We start from the raw sequence: 15,148 nt of genomic DNA on the forward strand, positions 1-15,148 counted from the left end.
TTCACTTCACCTCTGATTCTGCCATCTAAAAATCAGTTCCCTGCTCCCTCGAAAAAAAAGAACAGCATTATAAACAGAGACCAGCTTTTGCAAGCAGAAATATAGACACTTAAGTCCATACTTAGGCTCCGAAATAAAAGTTGTCATGATTTTTAGAGGTGCTGTGAACCCACAGTCCCCTAGTAATCAATACTAGCTATGGATACTCAGTATTTTTGAAACTCAGGTCACTCTAACTTTGGGCACTCAAGATTGAAAATTTTGGGCATGCTGAAATCCACTGTCAGTAAGTGACGGACCTGCAACTTCTTGCCAATACATTTAAGCCCTTGTTGTTCACTGAACAAACTGCACCTGAAAAGGAAAATTTTCCCCCAGATAACCTCCCAAACACTCAATAGTTTTCACTGAATTGTCTTCACTTTTGAGGGTGAAGATTTCTCTCCTGGAAGGAATTATTCCAGTAGCAGTGCTGAATCAAATGCAAATGTGCAAGGTTTATATCAGTTGTTTTAACTAACACTCTGCCTAGATTTAATTTTATGTTTTTACAATGTCACTGTGATTTCTCAAATCCTGCCAAGTTCAATCCACTTAAAATGTGAACTAAACCGCAATGATCCATCCAGCAATGATTTCAGGACATGCTTGCTTTCTGATGGAAGCTACGTTATGAAACCATAACTGACACGGGGCCAAGCTATACCCAGGTGACATACCTTATGAAAAGATGGACCATCACTCAATTGATCCATTAATCTGTAGCACTGCCACATGTGGCTATTGGTGTTGTGACACCAGCAGACCCAGCAGTTGTTGATACTAGGCAAAGCTTTATGGAACTTGAATTTTGGGTATATTTCATGTCAAAGTATTGTCAAATATGCTAAACACAGAATAGAGGTCAGATATATCTAGCTGAATAAAAGACAGGTAGATCCTGGATGGATTTGGGAATTTAAACTAAGCATGAATTTAGAGGTAATGAAAATAAAGGACATCAGCAAGAGCATGAAATGGACTCTGGCAGAGGGTGGGCAGGTGGAAGAAGGACTGCTTCCCCACACAGCTCAGCAACATCTCTATTATTCCATCCCCATCTTCCCTTGCGTACAGACTGCCAACCTTTCCTAATCATGAGGGGATTGTGGGAGGTAGGCTAAGACAAGCAGATATTATTTGATTTGTGGATGCCTGTGTTCAAATTTTCTCTCCAGTCTAAAGAGGAAGATCTAAAGCGCTAACACAGGGATTCTCCAGTCTGACTCATTACCACCATCTAGAATCACTACGGCTCAGCCAGTGAGCCTAGCATGGATAGGGAAGTATAATATACCTCTCCTTGTGTCAGCTTTTCTGACTACGTTTGCAAATGTGTGTGCATTTTGGTGGGTGATTTTCCCTGCAAACATGTTCTGGAATTTGGCCCTCTATTGGGTAGAAATGCAGTGAGCCTGCATTACCACGGGGGAAAAGGACTGGTGCATAGTGGCCTGCAGACTCTCAGAAACAGATCTCCTGTGGGAGAGCGCTCAATAACGAAAACACTTTTCATGAGTGGCTTCATGATTATAAAATAGGCAACGCTATGAAATACGTTCAAATATTAGCCTCAGAATTGCATTAAGAACATAGGAATTGCAATACCTTAACAGACCATCAGTCCATCAAAGGGTTTGTTTACACAGCACTTTGGAGCAAACCTCCCAGTTCGGGTCAACAGTCTTGGCTGTAGTGGGGTTCGCACTGGTATTCTAAAAATACCGTTGTGTAGCCAGCGCTTTGAAGTTGCGGTTTGGCTGGAGCTTGGGCTCAGAAACCTAGGAAGGAGGAGGAGTACAGAACACAAGTTGCAGCTATTTTTTAGAGTGCTTGTGCAAGCCCCACTAACCCAAGTCTGTTAGTCTGGGCTGGGAGGATTACTCAGAAATACTGTGTATGCATACCCTAAGTCAGAGAATGTAAATTCCTCAGGGCAAAGATCTTGGCCACGATTTTAAAAAGCAACTGGTGACCGACTTGAGACACCTTGAGGAGGGCTGATTTTCAGAGAGGAAGGGCTCAGCACTTTTTGAAAATCGAGCTCCTTTAAAGCATCAGTATGGGATCCAAAAATGGAGACATGCATAAGCAGTAGCCGCTTTCTCAAGAGAGCACCAGGAACACTTTGATCACCACATAAATAATATCCTCTTCCCAACTGCACCCCTTGCCAAAGATTTAGGACTGCAGAAAAAATACTTAGTGCTTCTAGTAATTGTGCAAGACACTACAAATCGATATCGGAGCTTTCTTCCCAAATTTGTGAGGTGATCAGCTTGTGTCCTGGAGCATGAAGACTGATAAGCCCAATTCTTTGTAACCCTTATGTATTGAAAGGCAGCTGATATTCACGTTCATGTGTGCCTAATCCTTTCTGAAACTTAATATTATTACCCCTCTGAACTAGCTATCTAGGAGCCTATGTTGCACCCATCACAATAATATCAAACGGAGGGCCTATGGCATTCTGTGCTGAAGAAACCCTAAATCTTTAACACCACCATTTATGCTCCTGAAACACTCTACAAAGCTTAGTTGAAATATAACTTCACTTTTTGGACTGACGGCTGCTTCAAGTTCAAGTTTATATTCCAGGAGCTAGCTGTACTCTTTCCATGGATACTCAGGAGTCATTTCTTGATATTATGATCCTGTTAGTCCTTCAGTTATCTTCAGAGTTTCCATGCCATTTGCCAAACCCTATGAATGCATTTAGCCTCCTATTGACCTATGTTTGTGACTATTTCAGGGTGACTTTCATCTCACAGCATCCTTTGAGTTGCTGGTAGTAGTCTTTGACTTTGCCTGTTCTCACGCTGTGAGTGAGGTTCATTATCGTTAGGGAGTCAGTGGGATTGAAAGGCTCTGCAAATCACATGCCCAAAAATCTTGGGAAATCTGTCTGCCTATCCAACGAGGCAACTAAAAGTGCCTTTAATTATGCAGGGCCAGATTCTGGCACCCTTCTTCATGTTGAGTAACAGCTTACTCCACAAGTAAACTAATTGGAATCAACGGAACTACTCATGGAGCAACAGACTATGCAGTGTTAGACAGGCAGAATCTGGTGTGAAACAAATGCACATAAAAGGTGCGCATTGTTGTGTGTAGGACACGTGCACAGGTAAATGTGCAATCAGTGGACCAAATTACATAGAGGCAAACTGAAGTAACTCCAGCATGGAAAATGGGTTGCACTTGTTTATACTGGCCGTAAGTTCTGACCTCTGTTTTTTAACATAATACAAGCTGGTGCATCTGGGGGACAAAATAAACTAAAATACAGATGTTTTCTGAGCGGGAGAAACATGAAAAGCAGAAATTCCAAAGAGAGGCTGGGGGTGATGGTGGGAAACAAGTTAGACAAAAGTGTATAGTGCAGCATAATGGAATCAAAGCTAATGCAATTGGGGACTGTTTGTGAAGAGGTGTGATAGTTATGTATTTGTATTATAGTTTGTAGCACCTAGAGTACCCAGTCCGAATTGTGGTAGACCCTGTAGAAACACATAGTAAGAGACTGTCCCTGGCCTGAGAGAATCTGCAATATAAATAAGACACGATACACAAAGAGAGGGAGGGAAAAGTGTGGCATAGAGTAGTGAAATAATTTGCTTAAGGAGGCAGAGTAGGTCAGCACTAGAGAACAGAATTCAGGTCTTCCAACTTCCACCCAGAGCCCTACCCACAGGACCAGACGCCTAACTTCAGTTTCCTCTCGCTATGGCTCTTGTGAAGTGTATTTGGAAAGTGTGTTCAGTTCTGGGTACCTCGGCACCCAGACAGTCTCCCCAGGTTTAGTCAGAAGATAACACCTCTCCGTGGTAGCTGAACAGTTGGCAAACTTCAGGGAGTTTAGAGAAAAGCAACACAAATAATTAGGGGGATAGAGGGATTAATTTATGAGGTAAAACTGCTAAAAAGAGCTGGCTTGGTAAAATGACTAATGATGAGCATTATAATGATGAGTTTATAAATATCTGAAGAGGGGGACACAAATTAGGGTGAAGAGTCACTTAGGGCCTAATCCAAAACCCACTTAAATCAATGGAAAGAATCAAATGGATTTATGTAGGGTTCGTATCAGCCCCTTAGCACACACATTGGGTGTAACCAAGAGTGGTGACATCAAGTGAAGACAGGGAAGGTGAATTGTTGGTGTTGTTTCTTTTTGTGCTGATTATTCTTATGATATAACTATAACGACAAAAGCTATAATCAGTGGTGCAAATGCAAATCATTGCTTCCATTGGTAGCAAACAAGTGCTACAGATAATAGCTCATAGCCTAGCGTGGAGCAGATCAACAGCATGACTGAAAACCTGTAATGTTCAGAGTGAAGCTTCCCCCTCCCTGTTCCTCCCCTTCCCCCGATTCAGAGAGCCCATGCACAGCCTCCACACTGCAGAATACCCGTGAGAGCCTGGTACAGGAGGAGGTAGGGTCAGAACGGCTATGTCAACTCGACACCCTTCAAGCACCGAGCAGGCACTCTCAATGCCAGCTGAATAGGCCACTACGGCATGGAGCACTGGGGAGCGAGTCGGGGGAGGCTGTGCTGGCAGGTCCACATTTAGGCAGTTCCAGTGCTTGGGAGCATTGTTTGTTATTTGATTTCAATAACACCATAAAGCACGCCAATCCAGGACTCCAAGCGCTCTTGGTGAAACACAGCATCAGAGCAAACTCAACCCAGCAGACAGGCACCTCCTTCCCCAAACACCCCATCCATCCAACTGTTCAAACGCATGGACTTTGCAGCGTACATGCAGGGTCAGCAAACTTAGGAAAGGGGCCCTGACGGAGGTCCAATCTCTTTTATACTGAGGAAGATCTCGCTTGAGCACCTCCACTGATCTCAGTATGGCACAGGGAAAGATCGCGTCTCAGCTCATTTATGGCCACAAATAAGCAATGGCCACTATTGTTGTGCAGTGCTGGAAGTGCACACCAGCCCCATTACCAGACCTTAAATAAGAATAATAATTGGTACTTAGCTTTTGTATAGTATTTTTTATCAGCAAATCTCAAAGTGTTTTACAAAGGAGGTTACTCTCATTACCCCCATTCTACAGATGGGGAAGTGGAGGCGCAGAATGATGAAGTGACTTGGCTGAGGTCTCCCAGCAGATCAATAGCAGAGTTGGGACTAGACTACAGGGTTCCTGAGTCCCAGTCCACTGATTTATCCACTACGCCACATGAGGTTGGATTTTTATCCTCCCACCAGACATTGGCATAAGGCATAAGTAGTAGTAGATGATAGAACAAGGAGCAATGGTCTCAAGTTGCAGCGTGGGAGGTCTAGGTTGGATATTAGGAAAAAGTTTTTCATTAGGAGGGTGGTGAAGCACTGGAATGGGTTACCTAGGGATGTGGTGGAATCTCCATCTTTAGAGGTTTTTAAGCTGCGGCTTGACAAAGCCCTGACTGGGATGATTTAGCTGAGGTTAGTCCTGTTTTGAGCAGGGGCTTGGAGCAGATGACCTCCTGAGGTCCCTTCCAACTCCAATATTCTATGATTCTATAAGTGCCCTGGCTTTCTGAAGGTTTCCAGACTCGTTTTAAGACCATTATTATTATTTCTTTTAGAAGAATACTTGTACTTGATGGAATTTATTAAATGAATATGCAGGTAACTGCTTTGTTCAGTTCTTGACAAATTGTTCTAATTCTGTCTTTAAATCCAAATAGGCCAGGAAATGAAAATATATCCCCATTTCTCATTAATTATTCATTTCCTGTCACTATTTTCCTTACTTCAGGAATTTGGATTGGCTAAAAGGCTTGATTAAGGAGTGGGGGATGAAGGGGAATAGGGAGGGGAGAAGAGAAATGTTTCTGAACACTAAAAATAGTTTTAAATTCCCACCAAGAAATGACAAATCACTACACACACACTCAGACGTGGAGATGTATATTTTGTTTTAAATTCCAATTTCAAAATGTGCTGCATGAAGAAAAACCACAAATTGAAACTCCATGTGCTCCTACTGGCAGGAACTCCAAAGTTCGTATATTTAATAAAAAAACAAAGCAAAACACCAAAATCCCATCATTTTTCTTTTATATAGGTGCACAAAGTTGTTTTGGCCTGTCACTGCTTTTCCCCCCTCCTCATCTTGAATTATTAATGATGGACCTTATTCTAAGATCCTTATTCAGGGAAAATTCCCATTGACTGAAATGGGAGACTAGCCCAAGTGAGAACTGCACGATTTGGCTTGCCATTTATATAAACCTAGGAAGCAACAGGAAAGATCTTGGCAAGAGGGCTAAAAGCAAAAGCCATTTTAAAAAGAAATGGATGTCATGGGAGGAGGATAACAATAACTTGGAGGAGCTTTTAGAAAAATGTGCACCCCGTATCTCTCTCATCTTAGCAGAAGGGACTCTGAATCCAACACAAGTTTCTAAGGAAAATAAATCTTTGGGGACTCAATTCAGGCCACAACAAACAAGCCACATTAAAAAATCTAAATAAATCACCTCTAATTTGGGCACAGCTATCCCAGAGACTGAAGACAAAGTAGTCCTTTCAGCTCTCGGAAACACAGCCAACATCAAAGTCAACAGACGAGGAATCCAAAGGGGAAAACTGACTTTCAGGGCTTTGTTGGTCTCTTCACACTCAGATTTTCTCTCCCCTCCAAATTATATATATATATATATATATATATAAGGAAAACGTGGTCTGAAGCAAAGGGATTACTTAGTATTATATACTAAGGGGTCACTTGTCAGTGGTTGGGGTGATTGAAGAGGCATTGTAAATAGAGCTGGATAATTTTGTTTTTCCTAACATTGAATGCCCTGACTTGAAAGTGTTACTCAGACGTTGCTAGCTTTGCATTCCATTTAGTAGGGAGTGCGAGAAAAGGACCTGAGATAGGGGAGAGGGAAAATATCCATTGGGTACTTACAAGAAACTTGGGCTGGTACTCAAGTGGTCTGAACAGTCACCACTCCTATTAGCATGAGCAGTAGTATTATAATAGCCTAAAAGCCCTAACCAACATTAAAGACCCCATTGTTGTAAACTAAATTACACATAGTAAGGGACAATCCCTTCCCCAAAGAGTTTATCATCTAAATATAGACAAGACAAAGGAGGGACGGACACGTTAAGCAACTTGCACACAGGGAGTCTGTAGCAGAGCCAGGAATTGAACCCAGAGCTCCTAGGTCCTGGTCCAAGGAAGAGTTCCAATGATACAGTCCCTCAAGAGATTGATGCCTTATTTTGTGAGGTTCCACAACCATTTTAAGTTTCACCCAGCCCTAAAGTGAACCAATACCTGTATTTTGCGGGCGGGATCCCAGAGGGAAATGTTACTAATGTAACATGTTCCTACAGCTAAGCATTTCATTGTGAAGAGAGCCAAATGCAAGAGGGGGTGATGAGATTGAAGTAAAAAGTTTATAAATATTGATCATGCATATTGATAACTGCTCCCTAGCCACCTTGGTAAAACATGGTAACAGGGCAGCAGATTCAGCTCTCTGCATTGGAATACAGAGCTCCTTTGTTTGCCACTTTTAACCCAAATGATAGAACACTGCATGGAGACAGAGAGGAACTACTGCTGACTTATGGTGTCAGGTGGAATTTGTGAGCCCCAACCAGGAAATAAGAGGGTTTGCAATGTCTTGCTGAGGGCAAAGGTAACTAGGGAGAGGGACAAGGATGGTCCTGCAGAAAAGAGCTAGGCTTGAGGAGAAGGTTTAAGATTATGTTTGATTGTTATTTGATTTAGCAATAAAGCTAAACCCTAAGTGAGGGGTCAGTTTAGCATGTACCCTGTGGGTATAGACTCTGCTCAAAGCAGGATGGGAACTTCACTTGATTATAAGCACTTATATTCATATAAATGGAACTGTGTAATTCCATTTATTGTTGTTGTTCTTAGGCAAGTCACCAGACGAAAATAAATTATTCTTTACATCATTGCTCAGAAAGAAGCTGGAACAGGCCAGTGTAAAAAAACATGATACGGTACTGTTAGCATCTTCAAGAGATATGGCTGCAATGAAAAAATATACATTGGCAATTCTGCTTGGAAGCTATGTGAACTTTGCATTATTTCTTGACATCAGCCACCACTGTTATTAACTACCAAAAAGTGTAACACAGAAATAACCGTTCTATTTAGGGCAGGAACAATAACTAATTGACATGAAACCACATCACTATCATTCTCTTCAATTGACTTTCTGATTGGTCTTACAAAAACAGTTTGTATTTTGCAGGATGAAAAACTCCACTGCTGTCTAAGGAGAGCTATGTGTGTAGAAGAAGTATTCTCTGGTAGTTACAAATCCTCATAAATTTTAAGTTGCGATGCCAGCTGACATTTCATTAACTGTATTTTTTTACAACTAAGTCTTCCTCCGAATGCACAGTGGTATGCTGGATATGGGATAGCAGACTAGAAGCCAAAGAACCTAGGTTTAGTTCACGGCCTTGACACAGAATTGTGTTGGGTCAGATTTTGAAAGTATGTAGATGACTAAAGATGCAAATAGGCACCTACTGGAATTTACAAAAATGCATAAGCATCTTAGGCACCTAACTCACTTAGGTGTTTTTGAAAATCCCATTAGTCAACTATCTGCATTCTTAGGTGATTAAATATCTTTAAAAATCTGTCCCTTTGTGATTTAGGACCATGTTTTCCTAAAGTCAGTTGAATTTGCATAAATCATAGGTGCACAGAGATTCTACTTAGGCAAAAATGACCCATTTGGGAGTGCTCTTTCACCCCCACCCCAGGAACAGAAACTTCTCTAAGTAGATGGGCTGGTATCTCAAGCCTGTTAGCATCTGCCTTCCAGTAATTACATCAGAACACACGTCAAAGAACAGCTCCCAAAATTTCAACATGCCTAAAACCATCAGCCAAGACTTTCAAAAGTGCTTAGTGATTTTGACTGCCTTAATTTTGGCACGTCCAATTTGTGACACTTTAAAGGGGCCTAATATTCAGAGGGTGGGTGCTCAGCACCTTCTGAAAAATCAGACCGCTTCAATTTACTCAAAAATAATCGATCTGAAAATCATGGCTATTGGAATTACACTGTGTGCACATTTTTTCAAAAATAAAATTTCCGCTTCCTCAGCCAATGCTTTGATTGACATAAAGAAGTACAGAGATTGGTCCCCATGTGTCAAGGAAAGATGCTGAAGTCCCTCTACATTCAGCCTCAAAATCCCCATGATTGTGTTAATAATTATCCTTTAATACAGGTGCTGATGCCTGGAAATCTTGGCGGGAACCAGTGATCACAGCAAGGATGCTAAAATATGATACGTACCGAACATCTGTTAGTGGCCCTCAGCCCAGCAGGAACTTACACTTTCTTCCCCCTCTGTGGTTTCTCAGATTTTATTAGCCTATAAACTAAATCTACAAATAAGAACATTAGGGAGAGTTGGCCAGGAGGTGATAAAGACTTTCGTAGACAAGGATCTCCAGCCAGTGTCTTAGTAGCTTGCCAGGTTTTGTGACTGGACAGTCAGTCCTCAGCTGCCTTGCATTCACACTGGATTCAGGAGGGGACGATGCACCCAAGATCAAGTATTTTGACATAGTAAACACATTTGAGTCAGGAAAGAATGTTGTTGAAGGTCTCATTGATCCGAGGCAACCTATGGCAGCATGTGGCACATTAGGTGGCTGCCAGGCTGCTACAAGTTACTCCTTGCAGCCCGATGATGCAGTTCATCCAAGAAATTATTAGTAACCGAAGCTTTAGTTTGCAAGCCAGGGAGCAAAATCAGTCATCTTAAACATCTCTGCAGTGGCCTTCCACAAGGGTCAGTTTTGGCTCCCCTCTTGTACAATACACATGTGTAAGGGTGCTCTGTTGTGGCCCCTCCACTCCAGACACCCTGTAGCTCACAAATGTCTCAAAGACCCTCTGGTTTAGCCGTCACCAGTGCAGTTTATTTACAGTGTGTTTGTGTGTCCACCACCTTCATACAGTGCTTGGCTAGGGCTAGCAGCCTCTGGGACTTCTCTGCTATCCGTGAGATACGTAGAGCCTCTTCACTACCCTGAACCCCCTCCCCTTTTCCTTCCTCCAGCTGGCATATAAGCCCTACTTAGTCAGCCTGGCCGCTGCCTCCTATCCACTAATCACGTACACACAACTGTCAGCTGTCTCCCATTCCCTAATCAGGTACAGGTCCTCCTAACCAGCTCTAATGCACCTTAGTTAGCTGGGGCTGGTGAGACAGAGGGCTGGCTAGGGAGTCACCACCCAGTGCTCTGTCCATGCATACAACTTGCCTGAAACACAGGCCAAGAAGTATGTCTATGCTGATGATATCTGTATTGCTGACACTGGAAACAATTTCCATACGGCTGAAGGAAATCTCAGCCAAGACATAGACATTTTGACCATTTAGTTCCAACAATGGAGACTAACCCTTTGTGAAACCAAGACAGTGGCAACTACTTTTCATCTAAATAATCTCCTTGCCAAGTGACCTATCTCCATCTGTGTACAAAGACAAGCAGTTCTCACATCTTGGGAGTCAGCCTGACATACCAACCTTACCTGGAACATCTGAAAATGAAGATCTCTTCCTGTACCACCTTGATATGAAAACTATCTGGAATCTCCCTTCGGTCCTTTGTCCCTCTATATTGTCCCTGGTGTTTGCTCTAGCTGAATGGCGCTCTGCGGTTGCAGCTGCCACACTCAGCTTGTCTACATCGGGGCTTAAATTCAGCTGGAGCTGCCTGGAGCAGAGCTCTGGTAAATATTTTCAAACCCGCGGGGAGCCCCAAGCCCCAGCGCACCCTTCCGGGCTGAAGCCTGGAGCCGTGCCGCCCAGCTGCAGGGCAGAAGCCCTGAGCTCTCCCACCCAGCTCAGTGGCTGAAGCCTGGAGTCCCACAGACCCACCGCCTCTGGCCTCTACAATTTTTATAGCATGTTGGGTGAGAGGGGGGCTCTGGGAAATAATCTATGAGAATTTAAGCCCTGGTTGACAAGGAGCTGAGTTTGCCATTCACATTGTTAGTGGCTGCCTGAATTATACACCAACTCCAGCCTAACATACATAGCTCCAGCAGACCTTCATCGAGATGCTAGTACTGTTCACTGTGCCTGGAGAGCTATGACAGATGAATCCAACTTGTTACATTTCTGGTTGACTGACACCTCCTTTTCAGAAACCACATGCTGCGCCATCTTGAAGGTCGGCTCGTATTCAGGGGAGGAATCCCGCTCCTGTGGACAGGGGTGTGACACCATGGCTGATCTCTCAACACCCCTTTACTAAAGGAACTCATGCACCCTGGGACAGGCCTTTTATGAAGCACAGATGGTCAGCACGGCCTGGGAGCTGAAAAACTACATTCGTATAGAGAGGAAGCATTGGTGGAAAAGAGAGTCTAAGACACTAAGTATATTTAGGAGCACTTCACTGCACCTGTTTCCTTGTTCACTTGACCATAGATCCTGGACCAGGCTCAACAGGTTATTCTCTGTCTCTCAGAATCAGAGTTGACACAACTATGCACCAGCGTGGCCTGGTTTCCTCTCCAAACTGTGACCAGGGGACAGCGTTGCAGACAATAACTCATGTGATGGAAAAGTGCCCAGCTTGATATCTGGAGGATGGTTTAAGCAGCAGTCAGTAATAGAAAAGATCTGATACCCAGTTTTGATCTGATTGGCTGAGTTAAAAAAATAAATGCCCACATAGCTAATTTTTTTTAAGCTCCCTCTATCTTCTGTCAGATGGGAAAACATCCACTCCTTCCCCCCCACAGCTTTTAACATTAAACCACGTTATGCATTATTCTCCACGAGGTCTGACTTACTCCACATTAAAGCCTTCCCTTCATTCGCTCCCCCAAACTTACAGCTTCTGTAAATAAAGTGTCATCCACGGGCATAACTCTTGAAGAGTTAATATGGGGGAATGGAAGACGAAACCTCCTCTGTGTTATAATGGGAAAAAATAAGCCTCAGCTTTCATAATAATTTTTTAGTATAAAAATCAGATTTTTTCCCAGCAGAGTGTTCAGTTTAGCTTCTTGTTTGATTTATTATTTTATCTTTAAACTGAACACACTGTCTTACTCTCTCACTCTTCCCCTCTCCTGAAATACCACAAATCCTTCCTCTTCCCACACATTTTTGTTCTGCACCAAATGTATGCATCTCAGTTAGGATTTGCTTTGGCTGATTTCCAAATACATTTATATAACTGATCTAAAAGGTATGAGGCTTTTCTCAGTGGGACACAGTGTGCCCTGGTTCTGAAGTACTACCAACAAGCAATGCTACTGGAAAAGACTCTATGATAAACAAACAAACAAGCCCACAAGACAATACTTTGGGCCGAAATCACACACTGCATTTAAACGTTGCAGTTCTTGATCAGAAGACTTTGTAGCCTAAATGACTTGACTGACATTGCTACTTGTGAATCAGATGGATAATAATGACAAGCTATTGCTGTGGTTATCTGGGTTAGCTCTCCTTGGCTTTCCTGCAGTTAGTGCCATTGGTTCAGCTCCATAGGTAGCCAGGTTGGAGCCATAGTGTAGATGTGGTTACAGGTGGCCATCAGAATTTTAAGCTCTATGTTGTCTGACCCTGCTCGGAGAAGGCCTACACAATGTGGTGGATATAGTAACAGCTGACTGCCAGCACCCCCCATCTTCATATTGACCTCAGCAGAGGCAATGTGGGATAAAGTACTAGAACTAACTGGAACTCAGGAGACCTATCTGTGCCCTGGCCTGGTAAGTGACCTGGGGCAAATCACAGCCCCTCTGTGCCTCAGTTTCCCCTTCTGTAAAATGGGGCTAAAGATACTGACCTCTTGTGAACCAATTTGAGATCTACTAGTGAAAAGCACTATGCAAGATATAGGGTTTATTATTATTGCCAGCCCCAAGCATTCAAAAATCACAAGTCAGACCCCCAAAAGTCATAAGATTGGCTTTAAAATCATGAGATTTTATAAATAATACATTTGGGGTTCGTTTTATTTGCCTTCTAGGTTTTGAGTCTTTGAGGTTAACGTTTTCAGGCTTTTTCTCCACAACCAAGGGGGCCGGAAAAATCTATTTTTTAAAGTGACGGTTGAGATTCTGGTGCGTTCACATGACTGCAGTCTAGGGTTTTAAGGACGACACCAAAGACTGAGAGATTTGAAATGAAATCACAAGAGTTGGCAGCAGTGTTGCCTACATCATGTGTTCCCCACCATTGCTCCCACTGAAGGAGCAACAGAGGAACACTTGGCAAGAAAAGCTTGGTTTCGACAAGGCCTTAGTTGCCTAGTTTCTAGTATTCTGCCTGTATCAGTGATGTAAGGAGGTCTGCCTGCTTTGGAGGGTGTGATTTGTCTGTAGTTATAAATAGGGGAGTTTGGCTTAGCAGCCTTTCAGATGTAATACCAGTGGCCTCACATACAGATTCTGTAAGATGCGGTGCTTTCCCTAACTGAAGGGCATTACTTCATGAATGCAGGCAATGTTAAAGCCTGAATACTGCACACAGTCCTCCATTTGCAAAATACCTCTACCTTTCCCTTCCTCCCTCCCTCCCCCTACCATGTGGTTTTGCTTTTAAAGCTTCCATAAATGCTTCAGATCAGCATCAGTTCTTGTGAAGATTAGAACAGGAAACTGAAACTCGGAGTCATGTTCAACCCTGTTGCCATTGTTTTCAGTGGATTTACACCACAGTGAATTGGTCCACACAGGCAAGCATATGTAACGATTTTCCCTATACACAAAAAACACCCATATTCTTTCAATCTGCATGAAAAGGAAAATCTTAATGAGAGCGCAAAAACAAGTGATTCATTAGTAACACGTCACATCAGCTTTGCCTCACAAAATGGGAGCTGCTTTCTGCAGACAAGCAGGCTGCTTAGAAATTTAAAGATGTGGTATATTAAAAAACAAACAAGACCCCTAATGGTTACATGACTATACACATCACAGTATAGTCCTAGAAAGATTTTAAATCCAATCTCTGTCTCTCACGGAGAGATTATTCAGTTTGCACTTCTACTGGGCACCAGTTCTTAGTTAAGAAACAACCACAATTTTTGCCAGACTCTAGCAGAATATTTGTGGTGCTTTTATGATGCAAGAAGCCATCCACCAGAGACTGACCTGAGGGCCATCACACTCTTTTCTCTCAGGAGTCAGATCACAAGGTCTCCAAGCCAGCTCCCAGAGCTCAAGGCTGGTGCCATCGATTGCACAAAAACCCCCAAACGCCATGTCTGTTTGCTCAGAAAAAGCCAAGGGCTTGAATGAAAATAACTCTACACTAATGCCCTGCTCATCACATCAGCTGCTTACTTACAATACATTACAGGGAATTAAAGGGAATACAGAACTTAAATACAGCTGGCCAGATCCTCAGCTTGTGAGTCCATAGAAATCAATGGAATTAAACTGACTCTCAGCTGGTTCCATTGACTTCAGTGCTAATGCACATAAACTAAGGATCTGGCCCAGCATGTGCACATCAGTGCATACTTCTACTGTTCTAATGAGGGGTTCCAACAAAAGCGTTTCTTCCTTGGGCAGTGGTATGCTCTGTGTCCCAATGCGGTTGGGCATTGATGAATGGGGAGGGACTGGCAATCTAGTCATTTGTTTTCCCAGTTAGACAATCTCCCACCCCCAGAAAGAAACACAAAAAAACTTGTATGAAGCACCCCTTGCCAGAAAAGCTTATACAATACTCCTAAAATATATATGCTGAGTGTACACAGCTAGTATGGCACAGTGTTCAACGTAAATCATTTGGAGTGGAGTGTGTGTATAAAGATGGGGATGGGGAGTTGGAGATGCCTGTTAAACTCTAAGAATACTTATTAAATTACCTGCCAATTGTTGCATTCTGAACCATTCTATGGTGGGGAGGGGAACCTGCTGTTCAGAATTTTGGAGTCACAGGGATGGTTTAAGCAGATTTACACACAGCTCCTATTCCTATTGTTATGATAATTATTGTAATTATGTTATTATAATGAATTATTATTAACTCTGTTAATGCCTAGGAGCCCCAATCATGGACCAGAATCCCTTCATGCTCAGCGCTGTACAAAACCAAAAC

At 42.8% G+C, this 15,148-nt stretch overlaps 1 long non-coding RNA gene across 1 annotated transcript in view; it reads right to left on the reverse strand.

The window, feature by feature from the left end:
* LOC137166069 (uncharacterized) overlaps window positions 1-14,304 on the reverse strand; it is a 78,187-nt gene extending 63,883 nt beyond the window's left edge. The window contains exon 1 of the long non-coding RNA XR_010923547.1: window positions 14,194-14,304. This is a non-coding gene — a long non-coding RNA (uncharacterized lncRNA). The remainder of the gene's footprint in view (window positions 1-14,193) is intronic.
* Window positions 14,305-15,148: the final 844 nt, after the last annotated feature.

Source organism: Emydura macquarii, unplaced genomic scaffold, assembly GCF_026122565.2.
Source record: "Emydura macquarii macquarii isolate MOO-44397 ecotype Brisbane River unplaced genomic scaffold, CSIRO-AGI_Emac_v2 contig_2795, whole genome shotgun sequence".
In the NCBI taxonomy this organism is placed as follows: Eukaryota; Metazoa; Chordata; order Testudines; family Chelidae; genus Emydura; species Emydura macquarii.